The sequence below is a fragment of the Pseudophryne corroboree genome, unplaced genomic scaffold, assembly GCF_028390025.1.
Source record: "Pseudophryne corroboree isolate aPseCor3 unplaced genomic scaffold, aPseCor3.hap2 scaffold_237, whole genome shotgun sequence".
NCBI classification, from domain to species: Eukaryota; Metazoa; Chordata; class Amphibia; order Anura; family Myobatrachidae; genus Pseudophryne; species Pseudophryne corroboree.
Window position 1 is genome coordinate 688,991 of NW_026969024.1, and position 18,679 is coordinate 707,669.

Sequence of the window (18,679 nt, forward strand, 5' to 3'; positions counted from 1 at the left end):
CCATCCCTGACTTGGAAATGGAGTGTTGCTGACCCACCTCTCCCCCCCTTCCCCGCCCCGATTGACAGGCAGAGGCGATCACATTCTCTGCGGGGTGCCGCAGAAAATGCAGGCACATGCGTATGCTCTTAGCAATTTTTGCAGTTGGATCGCTTATTGTGATTGCAATCCAACCTGAATCAGGCCCTATTACCTATCACAATGCGCTGCGGGCAGTACAAAATTGGGTTAATATAGGAGAAAAACCCCCAGACCTGTGCTCCTTAACTGTACCTGGTGGCTAGTGGAGCGGCTGCCCAGTAATCAGTGTCCACCGCAGTGCGCACACGGCCCACCCCCTACGGCCTCGCTCCCCTTCAGCAGCGGCCTCGTGATCCGGAAGGGTGGTGTGTGTGTGACTGACCTTAGGATGAAACCGGAGCCTCCGCTGCAGTGACCCAGCAACCAGGGCACGGGAGTATACAGCGCCGCTGGGAGTGATGAAGCTGCAGTAAAGATGTCTATTAGACCTAGCCTGCTGCAGCCCTTGTAGATTCTCATAAAACAAGTTCTTCTTTTCTTGTCAAAATTAATAGCTAAGAATAGGCTGCCTGAGGCAGGCCCCTGTTAATTGGCCTGCTACTGAAGGCACCAACTACAAACTGAGCTCCCTGTTCATGGAAGCGGGGTTATAGAGGAGAATGCACTGAGCTTCTTGGGAACAGTCAAAAGCTTTGAGCCGGTTGGTGCCTCAGATCAAGATCCTACTCTACACCCCAATGTGAATCCTTGTGGAGTCCAGTGTACCCCACAGAAGAAATTAATGTGTCACACCCATTGGCAGCAACCTTAGAATAGCTGCTGACGGGCACAATTGAGAAAGGAAGGGGGGGGGGGACATTTGAATCCAGCACATAGATGCAATTCAAATATGTAATTCGTACCTTCCTATTTTAAAATATAATGGATGAACCTCACCCTGTGAGAACAATCTTCATGATCAAGAGATCTCATATGCAAAATAAATATGAGTTGGGATAGGGCTGGGGAGGGCTGCTCGGGCAGCACCTCCCCCGTCAAGTTAAGGAGATTCAACTGAGGAAGCACAAGGGAACTCTCGTCTGGGGACAACAACTGCAGGGAGACCACATCTTTTCAGATGAACATGGGAGGGCGGAAGGCTGCCTAATACTGAAGCACCATATGCAACAACTAGTACAAGCATTCCTGGGGGAAGGTCTGCAGCAGACGGATTTGCATACGGTGATGTTATCCAAGCAGTGGGCCAAAGTTGACTGGAACCCTCATCTGCATATGAAAAGAGAAAAGGGGCATGCAGGGCATGGCGGCCTTTTGCAGTGCTTGGATGACCCCTAGTTCACATTAAACACCCCCACCCTCCTTTGGTGTGGGGCTCATGTTGGCCATGCCCCATCCCCTGAAGCATTCAAGCTGATTTCTTGCAGCAGCTGGGCACTGTAACAGCTCCAGAGCTGTTCTGTAAGGCAAGTAAAAGGGTGTGGGCCCTGCAGCACCACCTGTAGTTCGCATTGTGCGTTGGAAGGCACAAAGTAAGCAGACGGGAGGAGAAGTCAGGATAGTGCGCAAGGGCATTCTTTTCTCTTAGTCCGTAGAGGATGCTGGGGTCACATTAAGAACCATGGGGTATAGACGGGATCCGCAAGAGACATGGGCACTTTAAGACTTTCAAAGGGTGTGAACTGGCTCCTCCCTCTATGCCCCTCCTCCAGACTCCAGTTATAGGAACTGTGCCCAGGGAGACGGACATTTCGAGGAAAGGATTTATTGTTAAACTAAGGTGAGCATCTTACCAGCTCACACCTTAAACATGCCGCAGAACGTGGCATTCAACAGAACACAAGCCAACGGCATGAACAATTGCAGCAAAAAGCTGACCAGAACCATAACACAACATGTGTATAACCACAAGTAATAACTGCAGACACAGTATGGACTGGGACGGGTGCCCAGCATCCTCTACAGACTAAGAGAAAAGGATTTACCGGTAGGTATTAAAATCCTATTTTCTCATACGACCTAGAGGATGCTGGGGTCACATTAAGAACCATGGGGTTATACCAAAGCTCTTGAACGGGTGGGAGAGTGCGTACGACTCTGCAGCACCGAATGACCCAACTTAAGGTTATCATCAGCCAAGGTATCAAACTTGTAAAACTTAGCAAAAGTGTTTACTAAATAGCTGCTCGGCAAAGTTGCAATGCCGAGACTCCCCGACCAGCTGCCAAGGATGAACCCACCTTTCTAGTAGAATGGGTCTTCACCTACTTCAGTAACGGCAATCCTGCCGTGGAACGAGCATGCTGAATCTTACCACAGATCCAGCGCATAATGGTCTGCATGGAAGCAGGACACCAAATCCTGTTGGGAGCATACAGGACAAACAGAGCCTCTGTTTTCCTAATCTGAACCGTTCTGGTGACATACATTTTCAAAGTTCTGACCACAGCCAGAGACTTTGACTCAACGAAGGTGTCAGTGGCCAAAGGCACCATGTGGAAAGATGAACCACCTTCGGCAGAAATTGTTGACGTGTCCTCAATTCTGCTCTATCTTCATGAAAGATCAAATAAAGGCTCTTGTGATACTGCATGGTTTGTACTGTTTTCCATGTGCTCCCAGACCTTTAAGCAAGTAGCATGGTCAAGAAAGTTCTGTTTGAAAAGAAACAACATTTACTGTCATTGTTATGCAAATAAACTTACATTAAAGCTAACAAGAAAGCACACTCGTTCTGTCTTTAAACTGATAAAAGAAACCCCAATATTATGGGGCATGCAAAAATTGAGATAAAACTCAGTTTTGCTCCTCTCCACGGAAATCTTTAATAAAAGGCGAAATATTTGTTAGTTCTGAAGAGAAACCAGAGCATGACCAAGATTCCACCTGTCGCCTGAGTGCCATGCCAGCAGTTCTCATTCAGCTGAAAGTGAGCACCCAATTTGAATGAAAGAAAGCAGATTTCTCACCAGGCTTCCCCTTGCTATAAACATGGTTTGTACTCTTTTCCATGTGCTCCCAGATCTTTCAAGCAATTAGTGTGGTCAAGAAAGTTCTGTTTGAAAAGAAACAAACATTTACTGTCATTTCTATGCAAATGAGCTTACATTAAAGCACACTCATTCTATCTTTAAACCGATAAAATAAAACCCCAATAAGATGGGGCATGCAAAAATTGAGATAAAACTCAGTTTTGCTCCTCTCCACGGAAATCTTTAGTAAAAGGCGAAAGATTTGTTCGTTCTGAAGAGAAACCAGAACATGACCAAGATTCCACCTGTCGCCTGAGTGCCATGCCAGCAGTCCTCATTCAGCTCAAAGTGAGCACCCAATTTGAAAGAAAGAAAGCAGATTTCTCACCAGGCTTCCCCTTGCTATAAACATGGTTTGTACTCTTTTCCATGTGCTCCCAGATCTTTCAAGCAATTAGTATAGTCAAGAAAGTTCTGTTTGAAAAGAAACAAACATTTACTGTCATTTCTATGCAAATGAGCTTACATTAAAGCACACTCGTTCTATCTTTAAACCGATAAAAGAAACCCCAATAAGACGGAGCATGCAAAAATTGAGATAAAACTCAGTTTTGCTCCTCTCCACGGAAATCTTTAGTAAAAGGCGAAAGATCTGTTCGTTTTGAAGAGAAACCAGAGCATGACCAAGATTCCACCTGTCGCCTGAGTGCCATGCCAGCAATCCTCATTCAGCTCAAAGTGAGCACCCAATTTGAAAGAAAGAAAGCAGATTTCTCACCAGGCTTCCCCTTGCTATAAACATGGTTTGTACTCTTTTCCATGTGCTCCCAGATCTTTCAAGCAATTAGTGTGGTCAAGAAAGTACTGTTTGAAAAGAAACAAACATTTACTGTCATTTCTATGCAAATGAGCTTACATTAAAGCACACTCGTTCTATCTTTAAACCGATAAAATAAAATCACAATAAGATGGGGCATGCAAAAATTGAGATAAAACTCAGTTTTGCTCCTCTCCACGGAAATCTTTAGTAAAAGGCGAAAGATTTGTTCGTTCTGAAGAGAAACCAGAACATGACCAAGATTCCACCTGTCGCCTGAGTGCCATGCCAGCAGTCCTCATTCAGCTCAAAGTGAGCACCCAATTTGAAAGAAAGAAAGCAGATTTCTCACCAGGCTTCCCCTTGCTATAAACATGGTTTGTACTCTTTTCCATGTGCTCCCAGATCTTTCAAGCATTTAGTATAGTCAAGAAAGTTCTGTTTGAAAAGAAACAAACATTTACTGTCATTTCTATGCAAATGAGCTTACATTAAAGCACACTCGTTCTATCTTTAAACCGATAAAAGAAACCCCAATAAGACGGAGCATGCAAAAATTGAGATAAAACTCAATTTTGCTCCTCTCCACGGAAATCTTTAGTAAAAGGCGAAAGATCTGTTCGTTTTGAAGAGAAACCAGAGTATGACTAAGATTCCACCTGTCGCCTGAGTGCCATGCCAGCAGTCCTCATTCAGCGCAAAGTGAGCACCCAATTTGAAAGAAAGAAAGCAGATTTCTCACCAGGCTTCCCCTTGCTATAAGCATGGTTTGTACTCTTTTCCATGTGCTCCCAGATCTTTCAAGCAATTAGAATGGTCAAGAAAGTTCTGCTTGAAAAGAAACAGACATTTATAGTCATTGTTATGCAAATAAACTTACATTAAAGCTAACAAGAAACTGATAAAAGAAACCCCAATAATATGGGGCATGCAAAAATTGAGATAAAACTCAGTTTTGCTCCTCTCCACAGAAATCTTTAATAAAAGGCGAAAGATTTGTTCGTTCTGAAGAGAAACCAGAGCATGACCAAGATTCCACCTGTCGCCTAAATGCTGTGCCAGCAGTCCTCATTCAGATCAAAGTGAGCGCCCAACTTGAAAGTAAGCAGATTTCTCACCTGGCTTCTCCTTGCTATAAGCATGGTTTGTACTGTATTCCATGTGCTCCCAGATCTTTCAAGCAAGTAGCATGGTCAAGAAAGTTCTGTTTGAAAAGAAACAAACATTTACTGTCATTTCTATGCAAATGAGCTTACATTAAAGCACACTCATTCTATCTTTAAACCGATAAAAGAAACCCCAAAAAGATGGGGCATGCAAAAATTGAGATAAAACTCGGTTTTGCTCCTCTCCACGGAAATCTTTAATAAAAGGCGAAAGATTTGTTCGTTCTGAAGAGAAACCAGAGCATGACCAAGATTTTTATCTGAAAATATGTGTTCTCCCTGCAGTTGTTGTCCCCAGATGAGAGTTCCCTTGTGCTGCCTCAGTTGAATCTCCTTTACTTGACAGAGATGTGCCTGAGCAGCGGCCCTCCCCAGCCCTATCCCAAATCATACTTATTTTGCATAGGAGATACCATGGTCATGAAGATTGTTCTCCCAGGGTGAGGTTCATTCATTGCATTCTGGGTATGCTGACCCCTGTGATTTTCCCAAATGTGGGAAACTCGCTTTTATACCCTTGTGCACTATCCTGACTTCTCCTCCTGTCTGCTTACTTTGTGCCTTCCAATGCACAATGCAAACTACAGGTAGTGCTGCAGGGCCCACACCCTTTTACTTGCCTTACAGAGCAGCTCTGGAGCTGATACAGTGCCAAGCTGCTGCAAGAAATCAGCTTGAATGCTTCAGGGGATGGGGCATGGCCAACATGAGCCCCACACCGAAGGAGGGTGGGGGTGTTTAATGCGAACTAAGGGTCATCCAAGCGCCGCAAAAGGCCGCCATGCCCTGCATACCCCTTTTCTCTTTTCATATGCAGATGAGGGTTCCAGCCAACTTTGGCCCACTGCTTGGATGACATCACCGTATGCAAATCCGTCTTCTGCAGAACTTCCCCCAGGAATGCTTGCACTAGTTGTTGCATTTGGTTTGTTGTTTGGGGGTGCTTCAGTATTAGGCAGCCTTCTGCCCTCCCATGTTCATCTGAAAATATGTGTTCTCCCTGCAGTTGTTGTCCCCAGATGAGAGTTCCCTTGTGCTGCCTCAGTTGAATCTCCTTTACTTGACAGAGATGTGCATGAGCAGCGGCCCTCCCCAGCCCTATCCCAAATCATACTTATTTTGCATAGGAGATACCATGGTCATGAAGATTGTTCTCCCAGGGTGAGGTTCATTCATTGCATTTTGGGTATGCTGACCCCTGTGATTTACCCAAATGTGGGAAACTCGACTGCATTATTTGTGGTAGTGGGGGACTGTGTTTGTGCTTTCCTCTGGTCAGCTCTGTTAAAACTCAGATTTCTTTGTCTCAGATTTTCCTCTAGCCTTGTTCTTCTTTCGAGAGTTCCCTTGTGCTGCCTCAGGTGGATCTCCTTCACTTGACAGGGGGGTGCCCGAGCAGCGACCCTCCCCAGCTCTAGCCCAACTCCTACTTACCTGCCAGGTGAGATACTATGATCAGGAAGGTGCTTCTCCCAGGGCAAGGCTCACCCATTGCACTCTGGGTGTGCTGCTCCTACGATTTCCCCAAATGTGGGACACTTGACTGCATAATTTGTGTTTCCTCTGGTCGGCTCTCGTATAATTCAGATCTCTTTGTCTCAGGTCTTTCTCCAGCCTAGTTTGCTGTCTGTTTCCACTTCTTTTATCTTGAGCCCCTCCCTTCTATACCCTTGTGCACTATCCTGACTTCTCCTCCCGTCTGCTTACTTTGTGCCTTCCAATGCACAATGCAAACTACAGGTAGTGCTGCAGGGCCCACACAATCTTTTACTTGCCTTAAAGAGCAGCTCTGGAGCTGTTACAGTGCCCAGCTGCTGCAAGAAATCAGCTTGAATGCTTCAGGGGATGGGGCATGGCCAACATGAGCCCCACACCAAAGGTGGGTGGGGGTGTTTAATGCGAACTAGGGGTAATCCAAGCACCGCAAAAGGCCGCCATGCCCTGCACGCCCCTTTTCTCTTTTCATATGCAGATGAGGGTTGAAGCCAACTTTGACCCACTGCTTGGATGACATCACCATATGCAAATCCATCTGCTGCAGGCCTTGCCCCAGGAATGCTTGCACTAGTTGTTGCATTTGGTTTGTTGTTTGGGGGTGCTTCAGTATTAGGCAGCCTTCTGCCCTCCCATGTTCATCTGAAAATATGTGTTCTCCCTGCAGTTGTTGTCCCCAGATGAGAGTTCCCTTGTGCTGCCTCAGTTGAATCTCCTTTACTTGACAGAGATGTGCCTGAGCAGCGGCCCTCCCAGCCCTATCCCAAATCATACTTATTTTGCATAGGAGACACCATGGTCATGAAGATTGTTCACCCAGGGTGAGGTTCATTCATTGCATTCTGGGTATGCTGACCCCTGTGATTTCCCCAAATGTGGGAAACTCGCCTGCATTTTTTGTGGTAGTGGGGGACTGTGTTTGTGTTTTCCTCTGGTCAGCTCTGGTAAAAGTCAGATTTCTTTGTCTCATATATTCCTCTAGCCTTGTTCTTCTTTCGAGAGTTCCCTTGTGCTGCCTCAGTTGGATCTCCTTCACTTGACAGGGGGGTGCCCGAGCAGTGACCCTCCCCAGCTCTAGCCCAACTCCTACTTACCTGCCAGGTGAGATACTATGATCATGAAGGTGCTTCTCCCAGGGCAAGGCTCACCCATTGCACTCTGGGTGTGCTGCTCCTGTGATTTCCCCAAATGTGGGAAACTTGATTGCATAATTTGTGTTTCCCCTGGTCGGCTCTCGTATAATTCAGATCTCTTTGTCTCAGGTCTCTCTCCAGCCTAGTTTGCTGTCTGTTTCCACTTCTCTTTTCTGGAGCCACTCCCTTCTATGCCCTTGCGCACTATCCTGACTTCTCCCGTCTGCTTACTTTGTGCCTTCCAACGCACAATGCGAACTACAGGTAGTGCTGCAGGGCCCACACCCTTTTAGTTGCCTTACAGAGCAGCTCTGGAGCTGTTACAGTGCCCAGCTGCTGCAAGAAATCAGCTTGAATGCTTCAGGGGCTGGGGCATAGCCAACATGAGCCCCACACCAAAGGAGGGTGGGGGTGTTTAATGCGAACTAGGGGTCATCCAAGCACCGCAAAAGGCCGCCATGCCCTGCATGCCCCTTTTCTCTTTTCATATGCAGATGAGGGTTCCAGCCAACTTTGGCCCACTGCTTGGATGACATCACCGTATGCAAATCCGTCTGCTGCAGACCTTCCCCCAGGAATGCTTGTACTAGTTGTTGCATATGGTTTGATATTTGATGGTGCTTCAGTATTAGGCAGCCTTCCGCCCTCCCATGTTCATCTGAAAAGATGTGGTCTCCCTGCAGTTGTTGTCCCCAGACGAGAGTTCCCTTGTGCTTCCTCAGTTGAATCTCCTTAACTTGATGGGGGAGGGGCTGCCCGAGCAGCCACCCTCCCCAGCCCTATCCCAACTCATACTTATTTTGCATATGAGATCTCTTGATCATGAAGATTGTTCTCACAGGGTGAAGTTCATCCATTATATTTTAAAATAGGAAGGTACAAATTACATATTTGAATTGCATCTATGTGCTGGATTCAAATGTCCCCCCCCCCTTCCTTTCTCAATTGTGCCCATCAGCAACTATTCTAAGGTTGCTGCCAATGGGTGTGACACATTAATTTCTTCTGTGGGGTACACAGGACTCCACAAGGATTCACATTGGGGTGTAGAGTAGGATCTTGATCTGAGGCACCAACCGACTCAAAGCTTTTGACTGTTCCCAAGATGCTCAGCGCATCCTCCTCTATAACCCCGCTTCCATGAACAGGGAGCTCAGTTTGTAGTTGGTGCCTTCAGTAGCAGGCCACTTAACAGGGGCCTGCCTCAGGAAGCCAATTCTTAGCTATTCATTTTGACAAGAAAAGAAGAACTTGTTTTATGAGAATCTACAAGGGCTGCAGCAGGCTAGGTCTAATAGACATCTTTACTGCAGCTTCATCACTCCCAGCGGCGCTGTATACTCCCGTGCCCTGGTTGCTGGGTCACTGCAGCGGAGGCTCCGGTTTCTTCCTAAGGTCAGTCACACACACACCGCCCTTCCGGATCACGAGGCCGCTGATGAAGGGGAGCGTGGCCGTAGGGGGTGGACCGTGTGCGCACTGGCGTGGACACTGATTACTGGGCAGCCGCTCCACTAGCCACCAGGTACAGTTAAGGAGCACAGGTCTGGGGGTTTTTCTCCTATATTAAACCAATTTTGTACTGCCCGCAGCGCATTGTGATAGGTAATAGGGCCTGATTCAGGTTGGATTGCAATCACAATAAGTGATCCAACTGCAAAAATTGCTAAGAGCATACGCATGTGCCTGCATTTTCTGCGGCACCCCGCAGAGAATGCGATCGCCTCTGCCTGTCAATCGGGGCAGGGGGGGAGAGGGGGGTCAGCAACACTCCATTTCCAAGTCAGGGATGGAGCGGTGCGGGGGCAAGGCTTCAAAATGGGGTCTGCAATGGAGGAGACACAGGGGGCGTGGTCACAGCAGCTGTATGACATCACATTCAGCCGCTGTGATCACAAAAATGGTGGCGGCTTCCTGCGCGCACATACAGTCTGCACCAGCAGGAGGCTACACCATTTTTTATGATCACGCTGAACTGCAGTGCGACTGCAATTACAGCATGGTCAAGAAGGGAGGCGTCATGCTGGGTGGCCATAAGAGATGAGCGGGTTCGGTTCCTCGGAATCCGAACCCGCCCGAACTTCACCCTTTTTTGCTCGGGTCCGAGCAGACTCGGATCCTCTCGCCTTGCTCGGTTAACCCGAGCGCGCCCGAACGTCATCATCCCGCTGTAGGATTCTCACGAGACTTGGATTCTATATAAGGAGCCGCGCGTCGCCGCCATTTTCACACGTGCATTGAGATTGATAGGGAGAGGACGTGGCTGGCGTCCTCTCCGTTTAGATTAGAAGATAGAGACGAGTGACATTTGATTTACTACTAATTTGGGGAGCAGTTGAACTTGTCAGGAGTACTCAGTAGTGCAGAGTTTTGCTGATAGTGACCACCAGTTTTATTATTTATAATCCGTTCTCTGCCTGAAAAAAAACGATACACATACCATATCTGTGCTCAGCCTCAGTGTGCTGCATGATATATCATCTATGTATATCTGACTGTGCTGAGTGCTCACTGCTCACACAGCTTAATTGTGGGGGAGACTGGGGAGCAGTTATAGCAGGAGTACAGTGCACACTTTTGCTGCCAGTGTGACCACCAGTATATTGTCTGCCTGAAAAAGTTAAACACTCCTGTGGTGTTTTTTTTTTATTCTATAAATGCATTCTGCTGACAGTGTCCAGCAGGTCCGTCATACATATATTATATAAATATTTACCTGCAGTAGTGTTATATTTTTTTTTTCATCTTTATCATCTCTATATTAGCAGACGCAGTACGGTAGTCCACGGCTGTGGCTATCTCTGTGTCGTCAGTGCTCGTCCATAATTGTATACCTACCTACCTGTGGTGGTTTTTTTTTTTCTATCTTCTTCATACTAGTAGTTTAGGAGTCTACTGACAGTGTCCACCAGGTCCATCATTATATTATATACCTACAGTAGTAATATATTTATTATATTATCTATACTAGCAGACGCAGTACGGTAGTCCACGGCTGTGGCTATCTCTGTGTCGTCAGTGCTCGTCCATAATTGTATACCTACCTACCTGTGGTGGGGTTTTTTTTTTATCTTCTTCATACAAGCAGTTTAGCAGTCTGCTGACAGTGTCCACCAGGTCCGTCATTATATTATATACCTACAGTAGTAATATATTTATTATATTATCTATACTAGCAGATGCAGTACGGTAGTCCACGGCTGTACCTACCTCTGTGTCGTCAGTGCTCGTCCATAATTGTATACCTACCTGTGGTGGGTTTTTTTTTTCTATCTTCTTCATACTAGTAGTTTAGGAGTCTGCTGACAGTGTCCACCAGGTCCGTCATTATATTATATACCTACAGTAGTAATATATTTAGTATATTATCTATATTAGCAGACGCAGTACGGTAGTCCACGGCTGTACCTACCTCTGTGTCGTCACTCGTCCATAATTGTATACCTAACTGTGGTGGTTTTTTTTTTCTATCTTCTTCATACTAGTAGTTTAGCAGTCTGCTGACAGTGTCCACCAGGTCCGTCATTATATTATATATACCTACAGTAGTTATATATATTTTTTTTTATATCATTAATTATCATCTCTATACTAGCAGACGCAGTACGGTAGGCCACGGCTGTGGCTATCTCTGTGTCGTCAGTGCTCGTCCATAATTGTATACCTACCTACCTGTGGTGGAAGTTTTTTTCTATCTTCTTCATACTAGTAGTTTAGCAGTCTGCTGACAGTGTCCACCAGGTCCGTCATTATATTATATATACCTACAGTAGTTATATATATATTTTTTTTTATATCATTAATTATCATCTCTATACTAGCAGACGCAGTACGGTAGTCCACGGCTGTAGCTACCTCTGTGTCGTCAGTCACTCGTCATCCATAAGTATACTAGTATCCATCCATCTCCATTGTTTACCTGAGGTGCCTTTTAGTTGTGCCTATTAAAATATGGAGAACAAAAATGTTGAGGTTCCAAAAATAGGGAAAGATCAAGATCCACTTCCACCTCGTGCTGAAGCTGCTGCCACTAGTCATGGCCGAGACGATGAAATTCCATCAACGTCGTCTGCCAAGGCCGATGCCCAATGTCATAGTACAGAGCATGTAAAATCCAAAACACAAAAGATCAGTAAAAAAATGACTCAAAAATCTAAATAAAAATCGTCGGAGGAGAAGCGTAAACTTGCCAATATGCCATTTACCACACGGAGTGGCAAGGAACGGCTGAGGCCCTGGCCTATCTTCATGGCTAGTGGTTCAGCTTCACATGAGGATGGAAGCACTCAGCCTCTCGCTAGAAAAATGAAAAGACTTAAGCTGGCAAAAGCACAGCAAAGAACTGTGCGTTCTTCAAAATCACAAATCCACAAGGAGAGTCCAATTGTGTCGGTTGCGATGCCTGACCTTCCCAACACTGGACGTGAAGAGCATGCACCTTCCACCATTTGCACGCCCCCTGCAAGTGCTGGAAGGAGCACCCGCAGTCCAGTTCCTGATAGTCAGATTGAAGATGTCAGTGTTGAAGTACACCAGGATGAGGAGAATATGGGTGTTGCTGGCGCTGGGGAGGAAATTGACAAGGAGGATTCTGATGGTGAGGTGGTTTGTTTAAGTCAGGCACCCGGCGAGACACCTGTTGTCCGTGGGAGGAATATGGCCATTGACATGCCTGGTGAAAATACCAAAAAAATCAGCTCTTCGGTGTGGAAGTATTTCAACAGAAATGCGGACAACAGGTGTCAAGCCGTGTGTTGCCTTTGTCAAGCTGTAATAAGTAGGGGTAAGGACGTTAACCACCTCGGAACATCCTCCCTTATACGTCACCTGCAGCGCATTCATCATAAGTCAGTGACAAGTTCAAAAACTTTGGGCGACAGCGGAAGCAGTCCACTGACCAGTAAATCCCTTCCTCTTGTAACCAAGCTCACGCAAACCACCCCACCAACTCCCTCAGTGTCAATTTCCTCCTTCCCCAGGAATGCCAATAGTCCTGCAGGCCATGTCACTGGCAATTCTGACGAGTTCTCTCCTGCCTGGGATTCCTCCGATGCATCCTTGAGTGTAACGCCTACTGCTGCTGGCGCTGCTGTTGTTGCTGCTGGGAGTCGATGGTCATCCCAGAGGGGAAGTCGTAAGACCACTTTTACTACTTCCACCAAGCAATTGACTGTCCAACAGTCCTTTGCGAGGAAGATGAAATATCACAGCAGTCATCCTGCTGCAAAGCGGATAACTGAGGCCTTGGCATCCTGGGCAGTGAGAAACGTGGTTCCGGTATCCATCATTACTTCAGAGCCAACTATAGACTTGATTGAGGTACTGTGTCCCCGGTACCAAATACTATCTAGGTTCCATTTCTCTAGGCAGGCGATACCGAAAATGTACACAGACCTCAGAAAAAGACTCACCAGTGTCCTAAAAAATGCAGTTGTACCCAATGTCCACTTAACCACGGACATGTGGACAAGTGGAGCAGGGCAGACTCAGGACTATATGACTGTGACAGCCCACTGGGTAGATGTATTGACTCCCGCCGCAAGAACAGCAGCGGCGGCACCAGTAGCAGCATCTCGCAAACGCCAACTCTTTCCTAGGCAGGCTACGCTTTGTATCACCGCTTTCCAGAATACGCACACAGATGAAAACCTCTTACGGCAACTGAGGAAGATCATCACAGAATGGCTTACCCCAATTGGACTCTCCTGTGGATTTGTGGCATCGGACAACGCCAGCAATATTGTGCGTGCATTATATCTGGGCAAATTCCAGCACGTCCCATGTTTTGCACATACCTTGAATTTGGTGGTGCAGAATTATTTAAAAAACGACAGGGGCGTGCAAGAGATGCTGTCGGTGGCCACAAGAATTGCGGGACACTTTCGGCGTACAGGCACCACGTACAGAAGACTGGAGCAACACCAAAAACGCCTGAACCTGCCCTGCCATCATCTGAAGCAAGAAGTGGAAACGAGGTGGAATTCAACCCTCTATATGCTTCAGAGGATGGAGGAGCAGCAAAAGGCCATTCAAGCCTATACATCTGACCACGATATAGGAGGTGGAATGCACCTGTCTCAAGCGCAGTGGAGAATGATTTCAACGTTGTGCAAGGTTCTGCAACCTTTTGAACTTGCCACACGTGAAGTCAGTTCAGACACTGCCAGCCTGAGTCAGGTCATTCCCGTCATCAGGCTTTTGCAGAAGAAGCTGGAGACATTGAAGGAGGAGCTAAGACAGAGCGATTCCGCTAGGCATGTGGGACTTGTGGATGGAGCCCTTCATTCGCTTAACCAGGATTCACGGGTGGTCAATCTGTTGAAATCAGAGCACTACATTTTGGCCACCGTGCTCGATCCTAGATTTAAAACCTACGTTGTATCTCTCTTTCCGGCAGACACAAGTCTGCAGGGGTTCAAAGACCTGCTGGTGAGAAAATTATCAAGTCAAGCGGAACTTGATCGGTCAACAGCTCCTCCTTCACAGTCTCCCGCAATTGGGGGTGCGAGGAAAAGGCTCAGAATTCCGAGCCCACCCGCTGGCGGTGATGCAGGGCAGTCTGGAGCGACTGCTGATGCTGACATCTGGTCCGGACTGAAGGACCTGCCAACGATTACGGACATGTCGTCTACTGTCACTGCATATGATTCTCTCACCATTGAAAGAATGGTGGAGGATTATATGAGTGACCGCATCCAAGTAGGCACGTCAGACAGTCCGTACGTATACTGGCAGGAAAAAGAGGCAATTTGGAGGCCCTTGCACAAACTGGCTTTATTCTACCTAAGTTGCCCTCCCACAAGTGTGTACTCCGAAAGAGTGTTTAGTGCCGCCGCTCACCTTGTCAGCAATCGGCGTACGAGGTTACTTCCAGAAAATGTGGAGAAGATGATGTTCATTAAAATGAATTATAATCAATTGCTCCGTGGAGACATTGACCAGCAGCAATTGCCTCCACAAAGTATACAGGGAGCTGAGATGGTGGATTCCAGTGGGGACGAATTGATAATCTGTGAGGAGGGGGATGTACACGGTGATGAATCGGAGGATGATGATGAGGTGGACATCTTGCCTCTATAGAGCCAGTTTGTGCAAGGAGAGATTTATTGCTTCTTTTTTGGTGGGGGTCCAAACCAACCCGTCATTTCAGTCACAGTCGTGTGGCAGACCCTGTCACTGAAATGATGGGTTGGTTAAAGTGTGCATGTCCTGTTTATACAACATAAGGGTGGGTGGGAGGGCCCAAGGCAATTCCACCTTGCACCTCTTTTTTCTTTTATTTTTCTTTGCGTCATGTGCTGTTTGGGGAGTGTTTTTTGGAAGGGCCATCCTGCGTGACACTGCAGTGCCACTCCTAGATGGGCCAGGTGTTTGTGTCGGCCACTTGGGTCGCTGAGCTTAGTCACACAGCTACCTCATTGCGCCTCTTTTTTTCTTTGCGTCATGTGCTGTTTGGGGAGTGTTTTTTGGAAGGGCCATCCTGCGTGACACTGCAGTGACACTCCTAGATGGGCCAGGTGTTTGTGTCGTCCACTTGGGTCGCTGAGCTTAGTCACACAGCTACCTCATTGCGCCACTTTTTTTCTTTGCGTCATGTGCTGTTTGGGGAGTGTTTTTTGGAAGGGCCATCCTGCGTGACACTGCAGTGCCACTCCTAGATGGGCCAGGTGTTTGTGTCGGCCACTTGGGTCGCTGAGCTTAGTCACACAGCTACCTCATTGCGCCTCTTTTTTTCTTTGCGTCATGTGCTGTTTGGGGAGTGTTTTTGGAAGGGCCATCCTGCGTGACACTGCAGTGCCACTCCTAGATGGGCCAGGTGTTTGTGTCGGCCACTTGGGTCGCTGAGCTTAGTCACACAGCTACCTCATTGCGCCTCTTTTTTTCTTTGCGTCATGTGCTGTTTGGGGAGTGTTTTTTGGAAGGGCCATCCTGCGTGACACTGCAGTGCCACTCCTAGATGGGCCAGGTGTTTGTGTCGGCCACTTGGGTCGCTGAGCTTAGTCACACAGCTACCTCATTGCGCCTCTTTTTTTCTTTGCGTCATGTGCTGTTTGGGGAGTGTTTTTTGGAAGGGCCATCATGCGTGACACTGCAGTGCCACTCCTAGATGGGCCAGGTGTTTGTGTCGGCCACTTGGGTCACTGAGCTTAGTCATCCAGCGACCTCGGTGCAAATTTTAGGACTAAAAATAATATTGTGAGGTGTGAGGTGTTAAGAATAGACTGAAAATTAGTGGAAATTATGGTTATTGAGGTTAATAATACTTTGGGATCAAAATGACTCCCAAATTCTATGATTTAAGCTGTTTTTTAGGGTTTTTTGAAAAAAACACCCGAATCCAAAACACACCCGAATCCGACAAAAAAAATTCGGTGAGGTTTAGCCAAAATGCGTTCGAACACAAAACACGGCCGCGGAACCGAACCCAAAACCAAAACACAAAACCCGAAAAATTTCCGGTGCACATCTCTAGTGGCCATGCCATGTCACTGTGCAGGAGCCAGCACCGCTCACACACTAGTCCCCGGTGCAGCCCCCAACCCCCGGGACACCCGGAGCAACAAAATGTAGATTCAGGCCACCAGGCCACGCCCCTACCTATGAAACCATGCCTCCTTTTTACCATTGCGCTGCTTATCTGCGCGCACTGCATTACAATCTCCCTCGCCACCTCTCTGGGTGTCACCAGTGATAGTGACACCTCTGCCATGCTTGTAGCAGCTGGTCCTAAGATCTACACCTCAAGCCCTGAGTGTTTGCCCTTGTGACTTGTTGATCATCATAGCAAAGCAGATGCTTACAGAAAACTGCAGGGGCTTAGATTGAAAATAAAAAAAATTGATGGGTATAAGGTAGAGAGGAGCGGGTTCGGTTCTCCGAGAACCGAATTCCCCACGAACCCCACGAACTCCTCCTCCGAGGCAGGCTCGGTTGTTCCCGCCTGCCTCGGAAAACCTGAACAAGGGAAAATGTCATCATCCCGCTGTCGGATTCTCGCGAGATTCGGATTTCATATAAAGAGTGCAAGCATTCCTGGGGGAAGGCCTGCAGCAGATGGATTTGCATATGGTGATGTCATCCAAGCAGTGGGTCAAAGTTGGCTTCAGAAACAAACAGGAATGCTTGCACTAGTTGTTGCATTTGGTTTGTTGTTTGGGGGTGCTTCAGTATTAGGCAGCCTTCTGCCCTCCCATGTTCATCTGAAAATATGTGTTCTCCCTGCAGTTGTTGTCCCCAGATGAGAGTTCCCTTGTGCTGCCTCAGTTGAATCTCCTTTACTTGACAGAGATGTGCCTGAGCAGCGGCCCTCCCCAGCCCTATCCCAAATCATACTTATTTTGCATATGAGATACCATGGTCATGAAGATTATTCTCCCAGGGTGAGGTTCATTCATTGCATTCTGGGTATGCTGACCCCTGTGATTTCCCCAAATGTGGGTAACTCGACTGCATTATTTGTGGTAGTGGGGGACTGTGTTTGTGTTTTCCTCTGGTCAGCTCTGGTAAAAGTCAGATTTCTTTGTTTCAGATCTTCCTCTAGCCTTGTTCTTCTTTCGAGAGTTCCCTTGTGCTGCCTCAGTTGGATCTCCTTCACTTGACAGGGGGGTGCCCGAGCAGCGACCCTCCCCAGCTCAAGCCCAACTCCTACTTACCTGCCAGGTGAGATACTATGATCATGAAGGTGCTTCTTCCAGGGCAAGGCTCACCCATTGCACTCTGGGTGTGCTGCCCCTGCGATTTCCCCAAATGTGGGAAACTTGACTGCATAATTTGTGTTTCCCCTGGTCGGCTCTCGTATAATTCAGATCTCTTTGTCTCAGGTCTCTCTCCAGCCTAGTTTGCTGTCTGTTTCCACTTCTTTTTTCTTGAGCCCCTCCCTTTTATACCCTTGTGCACTATCCTGACTTCTCCTCCTGTCTGCTTACTTTGTGCCTTCCAATGCACAATGCAAACTACACACCCTTTTACTTGCCTTACAGAGCAGCTCTGGAGCTGTTACAGTGCCAAGCTGCTGTAAGAAATCAGCTTGAATGCTTCAGGGGCTGGGGCATTGTCAACATGAGCCCCACACCGAAGGAGGGTGGGGGTGTTTAATGCGAACTAAGGGTCATCCAAGCGCCGCAAAAGGCCGCCATGCCCTGCATACCCCTTTTCTCTTTTCATATGCAGATGAGGGATCCAGCCAACTTTGGCCCACTGCTTGGATGACATCACCGTATGCAAATCCGTCTTCTGCAGAACTTCCCCCAGGAATGCTTGTACTAGTTGTTGCATTTGGTTTGTTGTTTGGGGGTGCTTCAGTATTAGGCAGCCTTCTGCCCTCCCATGTTCATCTGAAAATATGTGTTCTCCCTGCAGTTGTTGTCCCCAGATGAGAGTTCCCTTGTGCTGCCTCAGTTGAATCTCCTTTACTTGACAGAGATGTGCCTGAGCAGCGGCCCTCCCCAGCCCTATCCCAAATCATACTTATTTTGCATAGGCGATACCATGGTCATGAAGATTGTTCTCCCAGGGTGAGGTTCATTCATTGCATTCTGGGTATGCTGACCCCTGTGATTTCCCCAAATGTGGGAAACTCGACTGCATTATTTGTGGTAGTGGGGGACTGTGTTTGTGCTTTCCTCTGGTCAGCTCTGGTAAAAGTCAGATTTCTTTGTCTCAGATCTTCCTCTAGCCTTGTTCTTCTTTCGAGAGTTCCCTTGTGCTGCCTCAGTTGGATCTCCTTCATTTGACAGGGGGTGCCCGAGCAGCAATCCTCCACAGCTCTGGCCCAACTCCTACTTACCTGCCAGGTGAGATACTATGATCTTCACTGTTAGGGCAATCAGGATGTGGAATTCCCTGCCAGGGAAGGTGGTAATGGCGGACTCTGTAATTGGATTTAAAAAAGGAATGGATACATTTCTGAATGAAAAAGCTATCCAAGGTTATAATACTTAAAATATCAACATGGTTAATCCGGGGGTAACATGAGTTGTAGTAGCTAACTAGTCATAAAACATTATTCAGCAAGTATGTAGAATCATCACAACTTAAAACAGGTTGAACACGATGGGCAATTTGCCTCTATTCAACCTC

The 18,679-nt window shown here is 47.2% G+C and overlaps 14 non-coding genes and 1 pseudogene across 14 annotated transcripts; 8 read left to right on the forward strand and 7 right to left on the reverse strand.

Annotated features, from left to right (window-relative positions):
* Positions 1-2,774: 2,774 nt before the first annotated feature.
* Positions 2,775-2,890, reverse strand: LOC135010948 (U5 spliceosomal RNA). Its single transcript, XR_010210215.1, has one exon. It is a non-coding gene; the product is annotated as a U5 spliceosomal RNA (small nuclear RNA).
* A 275-nt stretch (positions 2,891-3,165) lies between these two features.
* On the reverse strand, positions 3,166-3,281 carry LOC135010891 (U5 spliceosomal RNA). The gene has a single exon (XR_010210157.1). It is a non-coding gene; the product is annotated as a U5 spliceosomal RNA (small nuclear RNA).
* A 274-nt stretch (positions 3,282-3,555) lies between these two features.
* Positions 3,556-3,671, reverse strand: LOC135010917 (U5 spliceosomal RNA). Its single transcript, XR_010210183.1, has one exon. It is a non-coding gene; the product is annotated as a U5 spliceosomal RNA (small nuclear RNA).
* A 275-nt stretch (positions 3,672-3,946) lies between these two features.
* LOC135010927 (U5 spliceosomal RNA) lies at positions 3,947-4,062 on the reverse strand. The gene has a single exon (XR_010210193.1). It is a non-coding gene; the product is annotated as a U5 spliceosomal RNA (small nuclear RNA).
* A 274-nt stretch (positions 4,063-4,336) lies between these two features.
* Positions 4,337-4,452, reverse strand: LOC135010895 (U5 spliceosomal RNA). Its single transcript, XR_010210161.1, has one exon. It is a non-coding gene; the product is annotated as a U5 spliceosomal RNA (small nuclear RNA).
* A 264-nt stretch (positions 4,453-4,716) lies between these two features.
* Positions 4,717-4,832, reverse strand: LOC135010928 (U5 spliceosomal RNA). The gene has a single exon (XR_010210194.1). It is a non-coding gene; the product is annotated as a U5 spliceosomal RNA (small nuclear RNA).
* Positions 4,833-5,102: 270 nt separating this feature from the next.
* Positions 5,103-5,218, reverse strand: LOC135010913 (U5 spliceosomal RNA). Its single transcript, XR_010210180.1, has one exon. It is a non-coding gene; the product is annotated as a U5 spliceosomal RNA (small nuclear RNA).
* Positions 5,219-5,362: 144 nt separating this feature from the next.
* On the forward strand, positions 5,363-5,490 carry LOC135010878 (U1 spliceosomal RNA; annotated as a pseudogene).
* Positions 5,491-6,083: 593 nt separating this feature from the next.
* On the forward strand, positions 6,084-6,247 carry LOC135010651 (U1 spliceosomal RNA). The gene has a single exon (XR_010209946.1). It is a non-coding gene; the product is annotated as a U1 spliceosomal RNA (small nuclear RNA).
* A 152-nt stretch (positions 6,248-6,399) lies between these two features.
* On the forward strand, positions 6,400-6,562 carry LOC135010766 (U1 spliceosomal RNA). The gene has a single exon (XR_010210059.1). It is a non-coding gene; the product is annotated as a U1 spliceosomal RNA (small nuclear RNA).
* Positions 6,563-7,237: 675 nt separating this feature from the next.
* Positions 7,238-7,401, forward strand: LOC135010685 (U1 spliceosomal RNA). Its single transcript, XR_010209980.1, has one exon. It is a non-coding gene; the product is annotated as a U1 spliceosomal RNA (small nuclear RNA).
* A 152-nt stretch (positions 7,402-7,553) lies between these two features.
* On the forward strand, positions 7,554-7,716 carry LOC135010821 (U1 spliceosomal RNA). Its single transcript, XR_010210107.1, has one exon. It is a non-coding gene; the product is annotated as a U1 spliceosomal RNA (small nuclear RNA).
* A 9,213-nt stretch (positions 7,717-16,929) lies between these two features.
* Positions 16,930-17,093, forward strand: LOC135010697 (U1 spliceosomal RNA). Its single transcript, XR_010209992.1, has one exon. It is a non-coding gene; the product is annotated as a U1 spliceosomal RNA (small nuclear RNA).
* Positions 17,094-17,245: 152 nt separating this feature from the next.
* Positions 17,246-17,408, forward strand: LOC135010797 (U1 spliceosomal RNA). Its single transcript, XR_010210084.1, has one exon. It is a non-coding gene; the product is annotated as a U1 spliceosomal RNA (small nuclear RNA).
* Positions 17,409-18,063: 655 nt separating this feature from the next.
* Positions 18,064-18,227, forward strand: LOC135010618 (U1 spliceosomal RNA). Its single transcript, XR_010209914.1, has one exon. It is a non-coding gene; the product is annotated as a U1 spliceosomal RNA (small nuclear RNA).
* The last annotated feature ends 452 nt before the right edge of the window (positions 18,228-18,679 follow it).